We start from the raw sequence: 21,761 nt of genomic DNA, 5'->3' as shown, positions 1-21,761 counted from the left end.
TGCTTGGCCACCCAGTAGTTGGGAGACCTACTCTGATGCTGAGGGCAGAAGCCCTGCAAGGCACAGTGGCCATGATTCCAGTGTGGAAGCAGGAATATCACTGGCAGAAAAGAAGCATTCACCCTTCTTGAGTCCCAGGTCATGGAGTGACACAGAATGCTGCCTCCCTCTGGGCCACCATCTTGGATGTACCATTTCCTGGTGCTCAGTAGCCAGACCTGCTCCCTGGGGAGCTTCAGGTCCTGCATAGCTGAGCAACCCAGGATACTAAACATGGGAACAAAGCCTGGAACCAAATGGCGGGAACCTCAAACACATTTTTTTTTTAAACCAGGGAATTCTTTCCTCCAAAGGTATTAATCTAAGATCTTATATTAAAGCCCAATAGAAAGTATCTACTTAGAAGTGCTTCTGAGATAATTTTATTGATTAAAAGAAGTATTGATGACCCACACACATTTTCCAAGCTATGAGATTAGTTTACCAAATTACCTTTGTTTCTTCATTGTTGTTGCTAAAGTGTAACAATACCCAATAGGTTATCATATTTGTGGGTAATATTTTTCCCCACCAAAGTTATACTATATTGAGGACAGAGGTTTATTCAATAAGACAGGAGATTCAAGCTGCTCCCCAACTACCCGCAAGCATCCTGAAAGTTAAATAGCTTGTTTCTCCTCAAATGAAAGACTTAACTAAAATAAGCAGTATGAACAATCTCCAACTGTGAACTAATTAAAGACAATTCCCTTTCAAGGTTTTTTCACTAGATGTCATTTGTGATTTTATTTTGCTTTCCTTAAATTTGTCCTATTTTACATGCCTGCTCTTTCTAAGATTTATCCTTAAATGGCACAATATTTTAATATTGGACTAAGTGGCATTCTAATGGGTCACATGTAGATTAATAGGCAGGAGTTATAAAACAAGAATGATATTATTATTTTATGGAGTTAGTAAAAGTATCTGGACTCAATAGATGACTTTATCTTTTCTAAGTCCACTGTTGGTATGTCCAGAAAAAGCAGAACAAAGTGATGATAATGGAAGCCACCAAATTGTATGCTTTATTCCCTCTGTAATCTCAGTTGCTTATGCCCTTCTTCTACTTATGCTGTCAAATTTCTAATGGGGAAAAGATGGGATGAAATAATTGTTGAAATAGTTTAGGGGAAAATAATATCAGGTCTAAAATTGCCTAAATAACAGAAAGTCAGAGTAAAAGCAATATCTAAAGAAACGTTATGAAAAGACTCAGGGAAAAAGCATGTGAGCACAACAAAAATCGAATGCTTGTCCTAGAATAACAGCATCAAGAGCAGACTGCTGGCCCACTACCAAGACCACTATCCCTTATTACTTCTTACATGAATTTCTTTCAAAGGCTATTAATAATTTAGTGAGAACTTAAGAATTCTTACATGAACTTCTTTCAAAGGCTATTAATAATTTACTGAGAACTTAAGAACCAGGCACTGTTTATTATTTTATGTATAATACAAAAAATCTTGAGTTACTATTACTGGAAGAAGGAAAATTCAGGATGTGAGTGAAAGCATTCTGCTACCAAAAGCCGTGTGCCAAAGTATTACCCCATTATTTTATTTCTGTGTGCCCCCCATACTCTTTAGCCTAGTGTTCAAAGAACTCCTTATTTTGATAGACAAGTGTGTTAGTCAGCTTTGATTAACTGACTCTGACCAAAAATACCTCACAAGAACAATTTAGAGGAGGAAGTGTATTTCGACTTATGGTTTCAGAGGTTCTATTGCTCTGGGTCCCAGCTGAGGCAGAACATTATAGTGGAAGGGCATATGGAGAAAACTGTTTAGCTCATCACATCCCAGAAGCAGGAGGGGTGGGGAGAGATAAGAAATAGTCCCTAAGGCCATGCCCCTAGTGACCTACTTCTTACAGCCATGCCCTACTTGCCTACAGTTATAGACAGGAGTCCATTCAAATTATCAATACACTGGTGAGGTTACTCCTTTCAAATCTAATCACTTCACTTCTGAACATTGTGACATTGGATATGAGGTTTCTAACACATGAGCTTTCCGGCGGGGGGGGGGGGGGGGATACTTCATATCAGATCATACAAAATTGGCCAGTTTTATATCTGATAATCTTGAACTTGATTTCCAAACATATAATGATTCTTGATTTGAAATATTTTTAAAAGGGTTGGACCAATTGTTTTAAAAACTAGTTTGAATTAGTTTGTGTCATAGTCTCTACCCTCTGGTTCCTTTCTACCAATCAACGATTTTTCATGATTCCATTCCTAAAAATTTCTATTTCTTCCAAACTAATATAACACCTTTTTTATTCTCAAACACCTTCTGTTTTAAAAAAGTATATTTTAAAAAGTGTTTGAACTAACACTATTTTCCGAGCTCCAGGAACATACATGTGTATGCAATATCTCCACTAATTCCCTAACTTATGCCTTATTAATATAGCCTTCTTGCTGAGAATACTATGGTCCTTTTTAATTTTAAGTATAATTTAATGTGTTCAGTACACTTTGAATCTACCTAGACCATCAAAAAGCACCATATTGATTGTGCACACTTTTCAGAATTATAATAGCACTTGTGGGAGACACTGACTGCTTACCAAATACCTATGGGAAGCCTCCCATTTCCTTGCCCATTGTAATTAGGAAGGGCTAAGAGACTAGTTCTGATGAGTAGGTGATGAACATACAGGGAAGACGAACCCTGTAGAATTGCAGAGACCCAGTGAACTTCTGTAAACTAGAAATATTCATTAGTACACTTGAGCCACTGAGATTTGGAAATTGTTACTGAAGTGCAGCCTAACTTATCCTGAGTAATTCTAAAAACTGATGTGATAAGTGGGTAACTGCTGTTGAAAACACACCTAAAACAACAACAACAAACTTAAAATTTGTGGTATTTGATGAGTAGTCTGCTGGAGGCTGAAAAGATGATGATTTAGATCATGATCAGCTACTAAAGATCAACAGCTGTATCAGATATGGATATTCAGTTGTGCTCTTTGCTGTGATAACACCTAATGCCAATCCTGTGAGCAAAGAACTCTAAATTTTGGAAAACCGAAGGCAGTGGGCATGGGTTGGTTGCTACTAACAGTGTTTGGCAAAGCCTTACAACAAAGGTGATTCAGAGAAGACTATCTGAAATATTGAATATTTAGTATATCTGAATGAAAGCATTTATTTTGGGAATTAAGAGACAGTAAGAAATAAAATTGAAAATGCACTTGGGAGACAGAAGTCCATCAAAACGTAGCCTTGAGGACAAAGATCAGATTTAGAGGGTGGTCTGCACATCCATTTTAAAACCCATCTCTAACCGGAGTGCCTCAGGGAAAAACTGGAACCAAAGAAACTTTCTCTCCGGAATGTGGCAGCTGAGTATGCCATATGAAAACAAAGAATGGTGACTTAAGAATGGCTCCGATGGAACTACGGGTGTGATTCCTGACAAACAAACAATGGAAAGTCTGTTGGGTTTGGGGGAATCCCTCTAAGGGATGGAGTGGTTATCTATTTGAACTACTTGAGCCTTCTTGGTCCTCGGGTTTCCAACTTTCCACAGGTAAGACCTTCATTTAAAGATTAAGTGTGCAGCTCTGATAAAGGCATATTCCACCACAGCCACTTCAGACATGACCAAACCAGAAGAATCTTCTAGAGATGGACGGGAGAACGGTGAGCAAGATATTCCTCCAGAGAGCACATCAGGGCCTATCTAGAAGTTAATCCACCCCAGGCCTAGTAAGACTTTAAGATCTCAGAATTGCTGTGGACCAAGGATAGCTGGACTTCTCTTTCTGGAATGCATTGCTGATTTCATTCTAGCCCATTTCACCATTAAACTCTTGAGTGTCTAAAGTCAAGGAAATGCCATAACCTGTGCTCTTAGCTTACAAGTCTACAGACCACAGCACACTGTCCAGAAACCTTGAAATTTGAACTTGAGCTAGTGACGAGGTGAAACTTCAGTTTGTCTTCCTGGAAGACAAACAACAGAAAGCAAAGAAACATTTTGTAACCAGAAGGGTCAACAGCACAACATTGACAATTGCTGCTCACTCTATGTGTGGTTTTCTCTCCCCAAAACCCACACAGGCTATTTTGCAATCCCCTTGATGGGAACTATGTGTTTGTTTCTGGCCAGTGTTTGATGATGTCTAAAACTTTAGGCTGAAATATGCAAGAGCGAAAGTGACATCATCCTGTTCTCATCTCAAGTAGTTGTGTAGGGTAAAGGTCAATCAATAGAAACAGATGACAAAATGACCTGGGGTTGGGAAGATGAAATCTCAGAGAATAACTTTAAAACAGGTGTTATAAATATATTGTATTCAGGGAAATAAAGAAAAGATGGAAGTAATGAATGAAAAATTAGGAACTTTAAGTAGAGGGTAATATTAAAAATATGGAACTATGAGTAATGTAAAAGAAGTATATACACAATAAAAATAGAGTTTACCAAATACTAACGCAAATATATATTGTCTATATGAAATGAACTTTGTCTATAAAGATACAGAGACAAACTAAAAGGATGCAGATATAAGCGTGGAGAAATCAGTCCTGTCATATTAATATCAGACAAAATCTACATTAAGACAAAGTATTATTAGTGATAAAGGACATCTCATAAAGATATAAGGGTCAATCTATTAGGTATATATGTGTGAATCTCTAACAAAGCTTCAAAATACATGACAAAACTTTAAAATATAAGAAGCAAAGGGAAAATTGAGTAAACTAAAATCATAGTTGGATATTTTAATGCTCCTCTGTCTGTAATTAATAGAATAATTAGACAAAAAAGTTACTAAATCTAGAGAAGTTGTAGTTAACAGCAATGCCTTAACATCACTGAGATATATAGGATGTTAGTTCTAACAATTATGAAATACACAACCTTTTCAATGGTACAAAGAACTTCTAACTAAATAGAGAATACATTTGTGTTAATCAGCATTTTGTTGCTGGAACAAAATACCTGAGAAAAACAACTTAAAGAAGGACAGATTTATGTTGGCTCATGGGTTTAGAGGTTTCAACTCCATGGCTTCATCCTTTCTGGACCCACGGTGAGGCCGCACCTCATGGCAAAAGGGCATGGCAGAATAAAACTAACTGCTCACCTCAGGGCAGACAGGAAGCAGAGAGACTGGCAGAAGAAACAGAGGACAATCTCAGGGATCATCCTCTGTGATCCCTCCAACCAATACTCCCTCCAACCAATCCCCACTTCCTGTGGTTTCTACCCCACCCCACAATAATGCCTTCAAGTTGTTAACATATCAATGGACCAATCCACTAATGAGGTCAGAGTCCTCATGATCCAATCACTTCCCCAAAGCCCCACCTCTGATCACTGCTTCATTGGGGACCAAACCTTCAATACATGAGCCCTGGGGGGATATTTCAGATCCAAACCATTACAGCATTATAGTATAATATAAACCTCAGTAAATCAGATGAATTTGTAGAATGTATATTGTCTGACCATCATAGATATGATTTTAAACCAATGATACTAAAATATCTAGAAAAGCCTCAAATGTCTATAGATTAAGCAACCAATTTCTAAATATCCCATGCATTAATATTGAACAGGGATGTCGACATTTAGGTTAGAATGAAAATAAAAAAGATGAAATATCAAAATTTGCATGATATACCTAAAGCTATGCTTAGGTTATACTTCATAGCATTATACACTTTTATTAGAAAAAAAAGAGGTAAAAATCATTGAGCTAAATTTTCACTTCAAGAAAAACAAAGAGGAATTTAGCACAAAATCAGTAGCATGAAGGAAATAATAAGAGTAGAAATCAATCACATTGAAAGTAGATAGTAATCAAGAGAATTTCAGGTGCATTACCTTCTGGTGGTCTAGTTTCAAATGAAAAAAAAAATTAAGAGAAAAGAATAAAGTTACAAACACATAGTATGTTTTTGACTGGTTCTCAGAAATATTAGATATCTCAAGCAAGTTTCTAACAAACATTTGGTGGAAAATACTTGATCACTGTCTTCTTTTAGAAGAGCCAGAGGAGCTGATGATTTTATTGTGGATTAAAAATGAAGAGATGGAGCCAGTGGACAGAGCTAGCATGAGCATTAAGGTCAAAAGCACAGACAAGTCCACCCACATGTGGAATGGATTCAGAAGCATGAAATTCCCCAAGTACTCGGGGGGATTTCATGGTGTTTAACTGATTGGAAAAGGTGATGACTCATGCTTAGTTGTACATACAATGAGGCATTTAAAATGCATTTTACCAGGGCCTATTTCTATTGTAGACAAGGAAGTTTTATTTTAAATTGATCATAATGTTTCAAGAGAAATCTTTGGTTTAAAAAAAAGCAAGCATTTAGGGTTACCATCAGGGACACGGAGCATGCTCATGATGGCTGTTCATCTAGGAAACCCTGACTCTTTTAAACAATCTGAAATATATGAGGAGACATCATCCATAGAGGGAAAAGAAATCTCTCAGATAGCAAAATTAATAGGCATGTAAAGAAGTAGTAGTGTCAACTGCCCTGTTTGTGATTTTAATTCTGCTTTTCTACTGCGGGACTGTTCCAGAGCATTGTAGCCAGTTTTGTTTTTTTTTTCCTTCTTTCTTTCTTTTTGTTTCCTCTTTTTTTCTGTTTTTATTAATAAGTCTTGTTTCCTCTATTTCTCTATAATTTATGCCCCCTACTACACCCTCCCCCACTTACCCCCCCAAAAAAAAGAATTACTGAATTGTTCAAGATGATATAATTAGAATTAAAAGGTTTAGATAAAAGCTGGCATTGTAGGCAGGGATGGAGAAGATTTCCACTACAGGTGTTTGTGATCCTTTCAAAAGATGTACCGAAGAAAAAAATAAGCTGGACATGATTTCTCAGTTCCTTGCACCAACTGCAAAGCCTGGTAGCAAAAAAAAAAAAAAAAAATCATCTAGCCTTAGTTCATATGATCTAATTATAGAAAAAAAAACTATGATTATCTTATCCCTATATGTATCTTAGGAGTATTCTATCCATTATACATTGGATTCAGAAAGTCTACATATCAATAACACTAATATAATTATGAATAAGACCTTATTTGGTCTTAAACATGTCTATAATTACTCTTTTTACCATTATCAATTTTATTGTACTTGGATGAATCAAAAGATGTTCCAAAGAGCACCAGAATGTAGCATTATTTCTTTCCTCCCAGATACCTGTTTATTTTCTGTGATTGATTTTCCAGATTGAATCAAGGAATACTTTTGCCTTTGACTTTCTAGTCTACACATTTAAAAAATGTGATTTATTGCCTTTCAGTTTCCTAGATCCAAGCATCACATTTCTTGCATCTACGAATATTTTAAATAAAATACTAACAAAAACCAGTTAAATTTCCCCAGGCCAAAGAACATATTAGGTCCTATGCTTTCTATAACCCTCCTCTTTTAATGGACTGAAGTGGTTTTGCTCTCATCAAATAGTTTGGTATGTTAAATGCAGAATAAAATGCTAGAAAATGATTGTCATTGAAGTCACTTCTGATATTGTAAAATATCAGCACGATTCCTTTTCTCATTTATAAAAGCAATGCAACAATGTTGTCTTTTTTTTTTTTTTAATACACAGACATAGCAATTTTAACTCCTTGCTGCTGGACTTAACGCAAAACCTTTCTGGGACCAACGTGATATTCTTATTCTTGAGTCATTACCCTGAATTGCAGTAGCATCCTATATTGATTTAAAGATCTTACTTATGGCTTTTTAGGCATTTCATGGTTTAAATATTCTATACCTTTCAGATTGATTACTTCTATATTATCTGTCACTTTCTTTATTGTCAGAGCAGGGGACTGCTTTCTGCTCTGTTGTCACAAATGGATTCCCATGAGGCTAACACTTTTCATGCATCCTGCCAACAGAAATTGCTACTTCTTCAAGTAAGTAATTTGGAGCCTCTTATGGCTTTATAAAACATAGGTAGGACACTTTTTTCTACTGGATTTGTGATGCTCACTTATCTGAGAGTTTGCTTTTAAACTAACAAATAATTCTGGAGAAGCTTTTGTAAATACTAGACAAATTTACTCTCTGATAATAGTATTGCCTTCGTCTATTTCCCTTTCCTACAAGTATGTCAAACAAGCAGATATATTTTCTGTAATTCAATAGCTGTTTCAATTGCTTTTTATCACTGTTTTTTTCCCTAATACTTTGTGTCTTTCCCAAAGTAGATGACTGTATTCCCATGACTTCTAAGGTTCTGAGCAATCTTACTGTTATATTTTCCTTCTTGTCTAAGAAAACTATGGAAATGCCAACAGTTTCAGAATTTCCTCAGTGAATGTCTGCCTTCCATCTATAGTAATACAAAACTAGCCATTAAATGTGAATTTGATATTTTGTACTTTATTTCCATAAATGACCTAAGTCAATTGAAATTCAAATGTCATGTATTATAAAATAGCAGCATAAATGGGTTAATTTTAGAATTTATATCTTCATAAAAGTAAACATTATAACTTAAGAAAGCGAAAATATTAGGCCAATTGATATTTTAGTAGCAAATATTATCATTCCCATATATTAAATATTAAATTCTACATTTCTCAAAATTGTAGAATGTGGGATCTAAAGGGAACTTTCAAGATCATTTCATCAAATTCTTTATTTCAAAGATGAATGTGATTCATCAAGGATAACTATCAAGCGAAAGAAGTAGGAATTTCAATATTTTTTTTAATGCTAAAACTAGTGAATTTTCTCTCCACTGTTATATCTATCCCAGAAGTTTTTCCAAGTTTTTGTCAAAATTAAGAAAGGAAGTTGGAAGAAAAGTTCTAAAATAAAATTTGTTCTTATGGAATCCCCAGCTTTGTCTTCAATTTAAAAGATAGTTTAGTGATTGAAAAATACATCATCTGAATGCAGTAGGTTTACAGGAGATACTGTCAGGTTGATAAACCTGACAGTATTTACTTTTTTGAAACTGAATGAGGACAGCTATTGTCATATGATGATTTGTAATGATTAGCACGCATAATAGTAGTAACTCACCTTTGGGTTCTGCAACATGGAATGATAGGGGTCATGAGACTCATTTACAGTGGGTCAGAGTTACACATTTGTGGGCCACAAGAACTCTGCAGTCTGTGTAATAAAGGACAGAAGTGTAAAAACTGATTGTAACAAATAATTTGCCAGGTGTTAGCACTTCTGTTGAAGAAGCTCATGTCATCTAATTGTTCACTAGGAAATTACTGGAAGGCAAAAAGTATAAAATCTTTATCACTGCCTAATGCCATGTTATTGAACATTATAGTATTCGTGTGCTAATGCAGCTATAACAATTAACAAAAACTTCTGGCTTGAAACAATACAAATTTATTCACTTCCAGTCCCAAAGGTCAGAAATCAGAAATAAATCCTATGGGACTAAAATCACTAGTTCCATCTGGAAGCTTGGGGAATAAATTCATATTCCTGGCTGATGGCCCCACATCACATCTGCCTTTCCATTATCCGGTTGCCCCTTCGCTTCTGTTACCAAATGTCTCAGCTCCTGAATCCTCTCCTGAGGACACTTGTGATTATATCTAGGGTCTACCCATGTAATCTAGAATAATCTTTCCATCTCAAAATCCTTAAGGTAATCACAGCCCCCTTTTGTCAAGTAAGATTATATCCATAGATTCCAGTGATTAGGATATGGATATCTTTAAGGACTTTCCAATATCATTTAGTCTACCACCATTAGTACTAATTTTGAGGCACAGGGTTTTATTTAAAGAGTACCCAGCTAGCATGAGAATAAGCAGACTTTTAAATACCTACAATATATTTGGGGGTTGTTGGTAAATTCTAACCAAGAAAAAAAATCTCTCAACAGCATAGATTATACCTGGATTCAGTAATAACCACATTTCTATCATTAGAGGAAAGATAGTGGCTATGTATTACAACAAATGCCTTTAACTCTCTTTTGAAAGTTAGCATGGCTTAAAGTTCCTGAAAGAGAAAGGTAGTGCCCAAAGAAGTGATTCAAGAAAGGAAAGCCTTGTAGGAAATCCATCACCCCCATTTTCCCATAGAAGTGAATATTTGCTTCAGTGATTCAAAATAGCTGGGAGCAGAACATCTATTTCTGAAGACTCATTCTTGGCATATAATTTCAGTTGGATTAAAATTTCTTACTCATGTTCTTATTCAACCCTTAGCACAGTGGTTGGCAAATGAAAGGTATTAATGTTTATTTATTGAATTGAAATAAACACTTGAATTTGTGTTCCTAGATGTCCTCTTTTAGCTTCCTCGAAATTTATGAATTTTTAGTGATCCCACTGAAAAACAATCTGCACAAATACAATTAAAATCTGCCTATACTGCAAACCATCACAAATATAACATACATGTTATAATTGATATTTATAAGATTTGATTCTCGGTCTTGCCTTCAGTATAAATTTCATAATTAAATCCTTGGTTAATATTCTCTTTCTTGATGGTCTGCTTTAAACACAGAATGCAGAAATTACAAAAGTAATTTCTCCTAACACCCTGTTCATCAAGAAAGCAAGATACTTTGATTTGGTCTCAGAATTTATTTCCTAGTTAAAAGTCAGTACCATTTGACCTTAACAAAATCCTAACTAAGTACCTCTTCTGGATCTGGTTCCAGTCAAAGTCAGGTTTTTAAATCAAGTATTTTTCTTTGTTATGGAGTATGAGTCTTCTTTTTTTCTTTTCCTTTTTTTTTTTTTTTTTTTTTTTTTGTGGTGCTGGGGATTGAACACAGGACCTTGTGCATGCAAGGCAAGCACTCTACCAACTGAGCCATATCCCCAGCCCCCTGGAGTATGAGTCTTTAGCTATCGTTGCATTAAAGGTCTTAGATGGCTTCGTCTAAGCTTCTGTAAGTATCCACAATGCTTCCTCTCCACATAGCTTCAGAATTCTAAATTTCCATTCACTTGAAGAGTCAAGTCATATCTTCCACAAATCACCCACTAATTCTGCCTTTTCCATATTACCACATGCCATAAAAGAAAGAATGCTCACAATCTCCCTAAAATATAGGACTTTGGGCAAACTATTTCATTTTCATTTTCTACTTCAGTAAAAAAATCCACAGAACAGAATTTCTAAAACTGAAAACATACTAACATGATTTAAAAGAGTAGTATTTCAACTGTAGGCTACTGAGAGGCTTCAGAGAATAGGGAGAAGATAGAAGGAATTCCAGAAATAAAGAACAGTGGAGTTAAGTGATCAACAAATCCATGCATGGGAAAGCAAAGTTTTCCTAAGGACAGCCTTTGGAACAGGGAGAGCCTAATGCTTAAAAGCATACAAAGTGTTTTACCCATTTTCTATACCAAATTTCCATGTTGTGCTTGGGCTACCAAGTGGGCACTACCACAAGAGCAGAAAATGGGTGACACCATTTATTAGGATTTAGCTCTATGAAATACATTAGAAGTGTATTCTCTTTCATATAGTTTTCTACATTTTTCTTATAAGGTTCATGATCTCTCCTTTACTGATTGCCTTCCTAATGCTCTGATGTAGCTATGACCTCAGGTTCTCAGTGAGCTTCCTTGCAACTTGAATTGCCTCAAAATTTCTCTCTAGTCATGGGCGAGGAGAAATCATTCTTGATCTTTAAGAAACAGAAGCTTAGCTGAGGAGGCTGAGGCAGGAGGATCCCAAGTTCAAAACCAGCCTTAGCAATTTAATGAGGCCCTAAGCAACTTAGGGACAGCCTGACTCAAAATTTTCTAAAAGGCGGGGGGAGGGATGCTGGAGATGTGGCTCAGTGATAAAGTACTGCTAGGTTAAATCTCCAGTACCAAAAGGAAAATAAACATTTAGAATTATCCAAAATTACCATTCAGTTATCTTCAGATTTTCTAGGGATTTGCTTTAATAATTTGTCAAACCTGATCTATAGTAACTATCAATCTAAGTGATAAGTCCATTTTATTCCTGATGAGTCATATATTTTTCTTGAATATAATTTTCAATAAAACTTGAATGTTCAGCTTTCAGAAGGTAAGGGTTAAATATATAAATGTATTCATACACATATACACATATATTCACACATCCATATAAAGATGTATATGTGTAAATATACATGTATGGTTCTATGTACATGTGTATATGTGTATGTACCTATGTATCTGTATAACTATATATAAATGTGTGTATAATATATATATATATATATATATATATATATATATATATATATATATATCTCCAACACTCAGTTAGCCAAAGCACCTGTGATCCAAACATAGTCCAAGCCCTAGAACATTGATTTAATTTAAATGTATGTTTTGTACTATTCCTACAGCAATAACAACATAGAAAATAGAGAATCAGAATCACCATCTTAACATACAAGATGTAACCAGAATTTATTTTTATTCAAGTATTGTTTTGATTATCCATTTTTACAAAAAGCTCAAGTACTTGATAAAAGAGAAAATGTCAATTATTTCAGATGGTCAGTTTTCATATGCAATAAATCAATTGTTATTCACGACTCTTTTTCAAGAATTTTGACTATTAAATTGCAAATAGTGGTCTTATATTAAAATAATTTGTATATTACATAAGGAATGATAAAAAATATTGACTATTCATGAAAGTTTGGCAGCCAAAACTAATCACTTGGTTGAAAATGTACTAATAAATTAGCAAAATATTTCTTTGGTGTCAGAACTTTGTTTCACCAAGTGTTAGTGAAGTCTTGTGTCGTTTTAAAGTGTGTTAACTATGCAGCAATTATTTTTCCAATCCTATTGCATCAAAACAATTGCATTTGTAGAAAGTCAAGTGTGATAATCTCTTTGAAATAATCATAACTGAGTATCAGAACATGTGTAACTGGGACTGACTAGGCACACCCTCTACTACTGAGCTATCGCTCATGGTTGATCTTTGCCTCATCATCAAAACCTTTCTTCCATCATGTACAGAAAGATCTATGATCTAAACTGGATAACCTACAGAAATAAAATTTGTCTAGAGCAGTCATTCCCCCAATTTCTTCTTCTCAGGATCTATTTCTAGTGTAAAAATTGTTCAGGAACTCAAAGGACTTTTGATTATGTGGGTTTTATCTACCGCTATTTACCAGTTTGGAAATGAAAATTTTAAAAGTTTAAAAGTATGTATTAATTCATAAAAATAGCAATAATGAAAATATTTATGAAAAAAACTTTCATAAGAAATATTTGGTAACAAGAATGGCTGCCTCAAATTTTTTCAGATCTCTTTAATTACCTGGCTTAATAAAAAATGACATGGATTCCCTTATCAATTTCTACATTAAATATATTCACACAACACATGCATGCATGCACATTGAATATATTGACATATGTATACATATTTTGGTTCTAGTAATTAGAGAAAATCTCCAGCCTCAAACAGATCTGTGGGTGAAAACAGGAGAGGTATTTTCATATATTTTTCAGAGAATTATGGATATTTTTTCTTTGATACTGGACTAGATCTCAGCAAGTGGTGATTTCCTTAAATATTATTTGCAGTTTAGACTCTGGTGTCATGTCAATAAGCTGTTCGTACTGTTAAATTAAAAATACATCAGTCATTTTGAAAATATTAGTTCACTGAGATAAGCAGATTGTGTATGGGGGTGGTTTGATTTGTTTTCTGTTTTTTGTTTTGGTGCTGGAGATTGAAACTAGGGCCTTCCTTGCACATGCTAGGCACACAGTCTACCACTGAGCCCCAGCCCCAAATATTGAGTATTTACTATGTAGTATTTTAAAAAATGCTATTACCATACCTATCTCCTGAGCATGCTCTTCACATCTTGAAAAATCGAAAGCTCACAATGGCATTAAAAAGCCTCTCCAAAATTATAATTTTCATTTGGAAGGTCAATTCTTTTTCATGGCAACAAATAGATTTTGTATCCTTTGCAATGATGTAATTCTGTTCACTTTCATTAAATTGTATATCTAATAGTTAAGCCTGAATAACTATAGCTTGCCTTTCAATTGTTCTTTAAGGTAAAAAAAATAATAATGTTCTATGAAAAAGTGACCAATTCAATTCACAAATCCAAATATCAAAGGAGTGTTTTGCCAGGAGACAGCTCCTTGCCTACTTTGGTGTGCAGCAGAAGCGTTTTATGTGTCCTCCTCATTTCATCACAAAGAATATTAAAAAGACATGTACTCAAGTGTTGAAATTTAATACAATTAATATTTACTACAACACCAAGTAAATCCTTAATTAAAGCTGGACACGCATGGGCATGGTAGTGAGCAAGACAATGAGTACTGTGGGTGCCGCTGCTGTGGTTTCTGCTAAGGTACCAGCAAATTTACCCACCAGTGATTTTTCTCTAGGAGTGCAAATATCAACACATAAAAAAGACCATACATCTCAGTATTATTTAAAAACAGTTTATATCTTGCTGACTAGATATTTCAATTATTTGAAAATAATTTTTTATCTTTGCCAACCCTCCCTTCCCTAGAAATGGTCTTGTGGACCCCATGGGCTGGTAGACCACACTCTGAGAACTGCTGGCCTAGATAACAAGAGACACTGAACAAATAGAAATTAAACAATTTAAAAATATTGTTCTGAAAACACAATTTTCAGTATTTTCTGTGTTTAGATAAAGTCAAAGAAAAAACAGTTATTAAAAATAAATACTGGAAAAACCTTAACACCAAAAAAAAAAAAAAAAAGAAAAGAACCACAATCAGTAAATGGGCCAAGGAACTGAACAGACACTTTTAAGAAGAGGATATAGAGTCAATCAATATGAAAAAATGTTCAACATCTCTAGCAATTAGAGAAACACAAATCAAAACTAAGCTTTCATCTCACTCCTGTCAGAATGGCAGCCAATCAAGAATTCAAACAACAGTAAGTGTTGGCAAGGATGTGAGGGGAAAGGCATACGCATACATTGCTGGTGGGACTGCAAATTGGTGCAGCCAATATGGAAAGCACTATGAAGATTCCTTGGAAAGCTGGGAATAGAACCACCATTTGATCCAGCTATCCCTCTTCTTGGTTTATACCCAAAGGACATAAAAACAGCATACTACAGGGACACAACCACATCAATGTTTATAGCAGCACAATTCACAATAGCTAAATTGTGGAACCAACCCAAATGTCCTTCAGTAGATGAATGGATAGGGAAACTTTGGTATAAACACACAATGAAATCTTATTCAATAATAAAAAAAAGAGAATAAAATCATGACATTTGCAGGTAAATAAATGGAGTTGGAGAATATAATGCTAAGTGAAGTTAGCCAATCTCAAAAAACCAAATGCCTAATGTTTTATCTGATTTAAGGATGCTTATTCATAATGTGAGGAGAGGTGTGGAAGGATTAAATGAACTCTAAATAGGGCAAAGGGGAGGGAGGAGGCATGGGGGTAAGAAAGATGATGAAATGAGATGGACATCATTACCCTAAGTACATGTATGAAGACATGAATGATGTGAAAATACTTTGTGTACAAGTAGTGACTTGAAAAATTGTGCTCTATAATATGAAATGAATTGAATTAAAATAAATAACTTAATAAATAAATAAATATTGGAAAAATCCACAAGGTTGAAAACAGACCATCATAACCAAGAGCATCTGAAATGTAAGGTGGGAATACAGCTGTCACATTGACTGAAATGATTGGCAATATTCACTATTCTGTGTCGGTCACCTCAACTTACCTAGTAGTATGTCTCCAGGGTATAAAAGGTGAGAACACAGAGTTCACTTATTACTTATAAATGATTCCTCATAGTTTGTAAAACTTTTCAGTGGACAGAATTTATTCATGCTTCAAATAATTTGATAAAAGCAGAATATAAACTAAGCCCATTTAAAATACTACATTTTTCAAATATAGATTTTTTTAGCCTACCTCCAGTTGTGTTTTGTTGTTGTTGTTTGTTTTTTGTTTTTTGTATTGTTTTGGAGAGTGATGGGGATTGAACCCAGGGCCTTGTGCAGACAAGAAAAGCACTGTACCAATTGAGCTATATCCCCAGCACCCAGTAGTGATTTTTGACACTTCAGTGCATTTAAAACGTATGGTGATCTTACATAGTAAGGGTAAAACAGTGACTTAAACCTGCATAGACAGAAAGTGGGCAACACCCCAAAGACAGAAGCATCCTAATTAAATGACTACATCAAAACAGACCATTGAACCCAAGAATCTAAAACTGTGGTTAAGTTAAATTTGCAAAGAGAACATCCTCTTTTTTAGCTATTCGAGTTTCTTTCTCTATCAAGCATTAAAACCTAAGTAAAATGTGCATTCAAATCACACCTGTTTCAGTTTCTCAAAAGTGCAATTTCAGCTAATTTAACAATTCATTCCTCTTAGGGATATATTTTACTGGGAGATTTAAGCTAGTGAGATCAGCCTGAGTAAATCATGCAGTTAACTGATTTTTGATAATAGAAAAATTTGGCTGGTTGGAAATGCTTAAAGACTGTAGATGCACACAACGCGTGGGTCACTAGGAAGAATTCTGCTTCTATAACCAGAAGGCAAAGGCCTGAGTCTCATGTCACTAACTGCAAGTGTCATTCTCTAACAACCTATTCTTGGTCTATTACCCAAAAACAAGAATTAGAAAGTTGACAGAAATAATAAATCCAGGATTGCACTGAAATATAATACAGAGGCATGCTTGAATATAACCAGCTCCTGTATTCTTCTGTCAGATTCCAAACATTGGCTTAAAAGTCTTAGAAAAAATGATATTTATCTGAGAGGCTGATAGCACTGTGCTGTTTCCTAGCTACACATGTCAGATTTTATACTTCAGAACAGTGTTCTCACCCTCCCAAAGTGTGGGAATGCATAATAATGTAATCACTTTATTTGAGGGGGCAAAAGCCAGTATTATCACTTTCAGTTCAATTGTTCACTGTGATATGGTAATTCTGGTGCTCAGTTTAAGGACCCTCTCTATGTATAACTGCATAAAGAAAACATTCATCATCAATTTTAAACAGCAAGCAAGACCTTCCTCAATCTTTGTAGCCACATACACCAGCTGATCTCTTTTCTTCAAGACAAATACCAGCCATGAAATTCAGGTTCATAGCTATCACATTTGGTAGTACATCTCAAGAATTTGTTTGATTAAGTGTTTTCTCTACTTTGCAGAAGGTGAGGAAATTCAGGAAACATTTCCTCAGTCACAATCCACTCAAGATAATTCAGAATCATATGGATGAAGTCCCTGTTTATGAAATATTGGTGCAGGATAACAAGAAAGACTGTAAGAGTCCTGAGCAAAAAAAAAAAAAAAAAAAATGTTTTTGTTCCCTTGTGATTTAACTGGGTGTATATCTTTTGGGGGTCTTTTAAATTTTTTTAATTTTAGTACACACAAAATAAAATAATTCTTCTGGAAAATGCAATTTAAAATCTAACTTCAGCTCTGGAAATATTTGGGTGTTATATAAAAGAAAAACACAATGAAGCTATAATCCCGGGTACTAGGAAGGCTGAGCCAGAAGTAGCACAAATAAAAGGCCAGCCTGGGCAACTGAGAGAGACCCTTTTCTCAAAATAAAAATAACAAAATGAAAAGGGGTGAGGATGTAGCTCAGTGGTAGAGCCCCCCATGAATTCAACCCCCAGTACCAGAGAAAAATAATCTTTATAATAAGCCAAAATTACAAATAGAAGTTTGAACTATATAAATATAAATTGGTAGAAATGAATAAAGTATGCAAATGGTTACAAAATTAAAATCAATTTTATATGATATATAGAAACTGCTCAACATAGCTAAAGTTTTCCATAACGGAAAGAACAAATTTTGTGCTTCTTGATTTGACAAGGAAACCAATTAAATTGATGTCTTAAGTTTATTTATAATGCACTGCATGATTCTGACCACTCTTACAATAACTTCATTTATCTTATGGCACATTATTTCCTAGAAAAAAATACTGGTTCTCTTTTATATTACTGTTTTTCTATGAATCACTTATCTATACTGAACCATCAGGTAACTGGAGGAAGATTTCTTCTCCACTCTCTTTGCATTGAAGTATCTTGTATAATGTAGAATCTTTCTTTCCTTATTTCCCTATTTCCTATTCTATCCTGAGACAGAATTAAAATCTATTTACAGCACAAACACAACAGAACAAAATAAAAACACTGAAACTAGCTGAGGGAGACAGAAAGAAAGAGGGGCAGGGGAAAGGAGAGAGGGAAGGGGGGAAAGACGGAGGAGGGAGGGAGGAAGAAAGAAAAGACCAATCAGCAAGCCTTGGGTATAAAAGAACTCATCTACTTCCTACATGCAAGTCCAGCTCCAAGTTTTCTACCAGATACTACTAGAAGGGAAACCCAAACAAATCAGTGCGCCAAGGATCAAACCAACAGAATCTGCAGGATAAATACTTACTCACACTATTCCTCATACTTACACCTGACAGAAAGCTCTGGTCCTAAAGTGGATACTGTGAATTTAATGGATGAGCTCCTCTATTAAAGGAACACAACAATGAGTTTCATCAGAGGCATTTCTTACATGACCCTGAAGGTATTAATTCTATAGAGAAGAGATAATACATGGTAAGGAGCAACTTTCTGGTGGTCTGATTTAATTCATGAAGAGATTTTGTATTATCTAAAAGAAAGGATTACTGAATAGGCATTCTGACCAAGGTCTGTTTCAGTCAGGAGTTTGTTGCTACAGAGAGTTTGGGTTCCAGCTCCTGACAATACCTACAGCTGCCTGTGCTGCTAATTGTAGAGGAAGCCAAGGACCCAGCATCTTGTTATGCTGGACTCCATTCACACCTCCTGGGAAAAGTGCACAGAAGAACCACCTCTCTCTAAGCAGAGTGGAGGGGAGGGAATTCTATGGCAGGCTCAAGGTTCCCTCAGTTTCTGGTCTCCCTAGTGCCTGGAATAATGGCCCACAATGGGTTCAATTTGCTACGCTATTGATTTAATTTTTGATATCCAAAAGTTCACCCATCCCATGATTCTCTCTTAAAACAGAAGAGGCTTATTGTTTTAAAAATAATATTGATATCTTTCGGTATCCTTTTTCTAAATATACCTGTTCTTGACCTCTAAGCTGTTCATATATATGTAGATAGATGACAGAAAAAATCTTGTTCCTGAAAAATTCATTATTCAGATAATCTTAAAATATATATTTTACTTACATAGTTAAATAAATATAAATGCATGCAAAATCAATAAAAATATATAATAAAATATATTTAGGTACTTTGAATAAATGGTGAAAAATCTTGAAAAATATGTTAATCACTTTATTGATATGGTTTTGAAAAGTAAAACCATGCTACTTCTTAATCATTAGAACCTGACGAGTGGTATTCTGCTTCTTTGAACAAGTCACATGGCCTTACCATCCTACCAAAACTTCAGACAGTATTTTATTTCATTATCTTCATACCCTTAAAAGTGCATTTGGTTTAGACTTGTATCTTCCAGAAGATTTATAGCTTCTGGGAAGGGGGTTCCAAAGTTTATTCTATCTGGTAATCTATTTAACAAAACACATTTTGCTTTATTGCATATATTTTGGTTCTTTCCAAATTGGTGATTTTGTTTGCAGTTTTCAGTGAAGGATACATGATTCTTCTTTTACTTTCATTTATAGAGGAATTTACCTAGCTTAATATTTCCTTAACTGAGGTAAGCTTTGGTCTTTCCATCTCCTGAAGAGACAACACAAAATCAATCTTTTTTTTTTTTTTTTTTGGTGGGGGACACCAGGGATTGAACCAGGAGTGCTTAATGACTAAGCTACATCCCCAATCCCTTTTTATTATTTGTAATTTTGAGGCAGGGTCACATTTTGTGCCCAGACTGGCCTTGAACTTGTGATCCTCCTGACTCAGGCTCAGGAGTCTCTGAGATTGCAGGCATGTGCCACTGCGCCCCCACTTAATGTTTTCTTAATAGTCATTTAGTACAGATCTACTTGTTTGAAATAAAATCTTTGTAATATTTTAGAGTTTTATTCAGCTCTATATAAGCTTATAATTACTTGCTATGTTCTTTCTTCTACAAACTATGTAGGTTTTTCACAAACAATGTTATTATGTCTTTCCTCAAAATTTTCAAAACTACTGGTACCTTGGCTTTAAATAGCTATGGATAAAGTCCTAAATGAAGAGAAGACACCATCTGCTACAGATGTCCTCCCTAAGGACCTTGGCTATGCATTTCCCCTTAAAGTTAGAGCAATTTCTAAAGTTAGAGTTTCCCTGCTTTTCTCACTCCTGTGTTTCTAAGTCTTCCTTCTGTCTGATCCAAAGTTTTATTGAAAGACAAAGTTGTTATTTCCCTCCATGTCCTGACACACTTTTTGTCTATTTCTAGCTAAAGTTTCTGCCATGGTTATTCTTCCTTTAAATCTTAAACTGATTAGAGCACCTGATCCCTCTCATGTGTGTGTCCTAGGTTAATCTGGAACTTTTTCCTCACATTGTTTACCATTTTGCTTTTATGCTGAAGTTTCACAGCTGAATCAAAAGACTAGAATAAAATAGATGGCCATGAAGTGGCAGCACACCTGATTTTTGTCCTGTCACGATTCCAGACTCAGAAAAGTTAGACAAATTTCTTACAACATAGGAGATTTGATATTGACCCATTAGACTCCAGGGTTTGGTCTTCTAAATAATATATTTACATGATTTAGAAAAGCTTTTCAAAGAGTGGGAATGAGGAACAGAGGAGGTTTAGAATCACCACTGAAAGAACTGCGAGAGATTAAGACCGACCGTGGACAGTCCCAGTATTAGCCACTGCTAAAGCCCTGCATGGGAACAGCAGGGGAGAACACATGTCCTTTATTTTAAAAAGGTGTTTTTTGGGTGTGGTGATATATGCCTGTAATCCCATCTATGCAGGAGGCTGAGGCAGGAGGATCTCGAGGTCAAGGCTAGTCTCAGCAAATTAGAACTTGTCTCAGATGAAACACAAAGGGGACTGGGTATGTAGCTCAGTAGTAAAATGATCCTGAGTTCAATCCCCAATAAAAAAGAAAGAAAAAAGGAAGGAAGAGAAGGGGGAAAGGAGGGAGGGAGAAAGGGAGAGAGGGGACACAACTGTCAGAATCATTCCATTTTTATATTTTCATACTCTTGATTTTTCCAAATTAAATAAGAATAAGTATTTATTTTCTTCAAATAAAACCCTTTATGCTTCTTTTGGACTATCTTTATCCTGTCCTAAGAAATATAGAGTAATAGGAATTATTTTATCCCTCCTTTTTTTCTGTACATTAACAACAACAACAAAAAATCCTGTTTTTTATTGTTGTATCCCCTGCTTTGTTTATGTCTATGAGAATATAAGCATTAACACAGAATTTGTCTCAAAATTTATTTTGGTCCCAACTTTTATACTTTAAAATCAACATCTCGGGCTAGGGAAATAGCTCAGTTGGTAGAGTGCTTGCCTAGCATGTACACGGCCCTGGGTTCAATCCCTAGCACCCCCAAAATAAATAAATAAATAAATAAATAAATAAATAAATAAATAAATAAATAATCAACCTCTTATCTGTGTTTCCATGAGTTTTCAGTTCTCCTTTTATCTTTTCTTTCAGATAAAGCCATTATTGCATTTCTTAATTCACAGGGCTCCAAACAATACCTACTCTCCTCTGGTTTTGAACTTTGCAGAGGAGGGCTTTGCTAGTG

The 21,761-nt window shown here is 35.1% G+C and overlaps 1 protein-coding gene across 1 annotated transcript in view; it reads right to left on the bottom strand.

Moving 5' to 3' along the window:
- Ccdc178 (coiled-coil domain containing 178) overlaps positions 1 to 21,761 on the bottom strand; it is a 349,129-nt gene that overhangs the window by 185,800 nt on the left and 141,568 nt on the right. The window lies entirely within an intron of this gene.

This window comes from Callospermophilus lateralis, chromosome 17 (assembly GCF_048772815.1).
Source record: "Callospermophilus lateralis isolate mCalLat2 chromosome 17, mCalLat2.hap1, whole genome shotgun sequence".
NCBI lineage: Eukaryota > Metazoa > Chordata > Mammalia > Rodentia > Sciuridae > Callospermophilus > Callospermophilus lateralis.
This window is presented reverse-complemented; position numbering and strand designations above follow the sequence as displayed.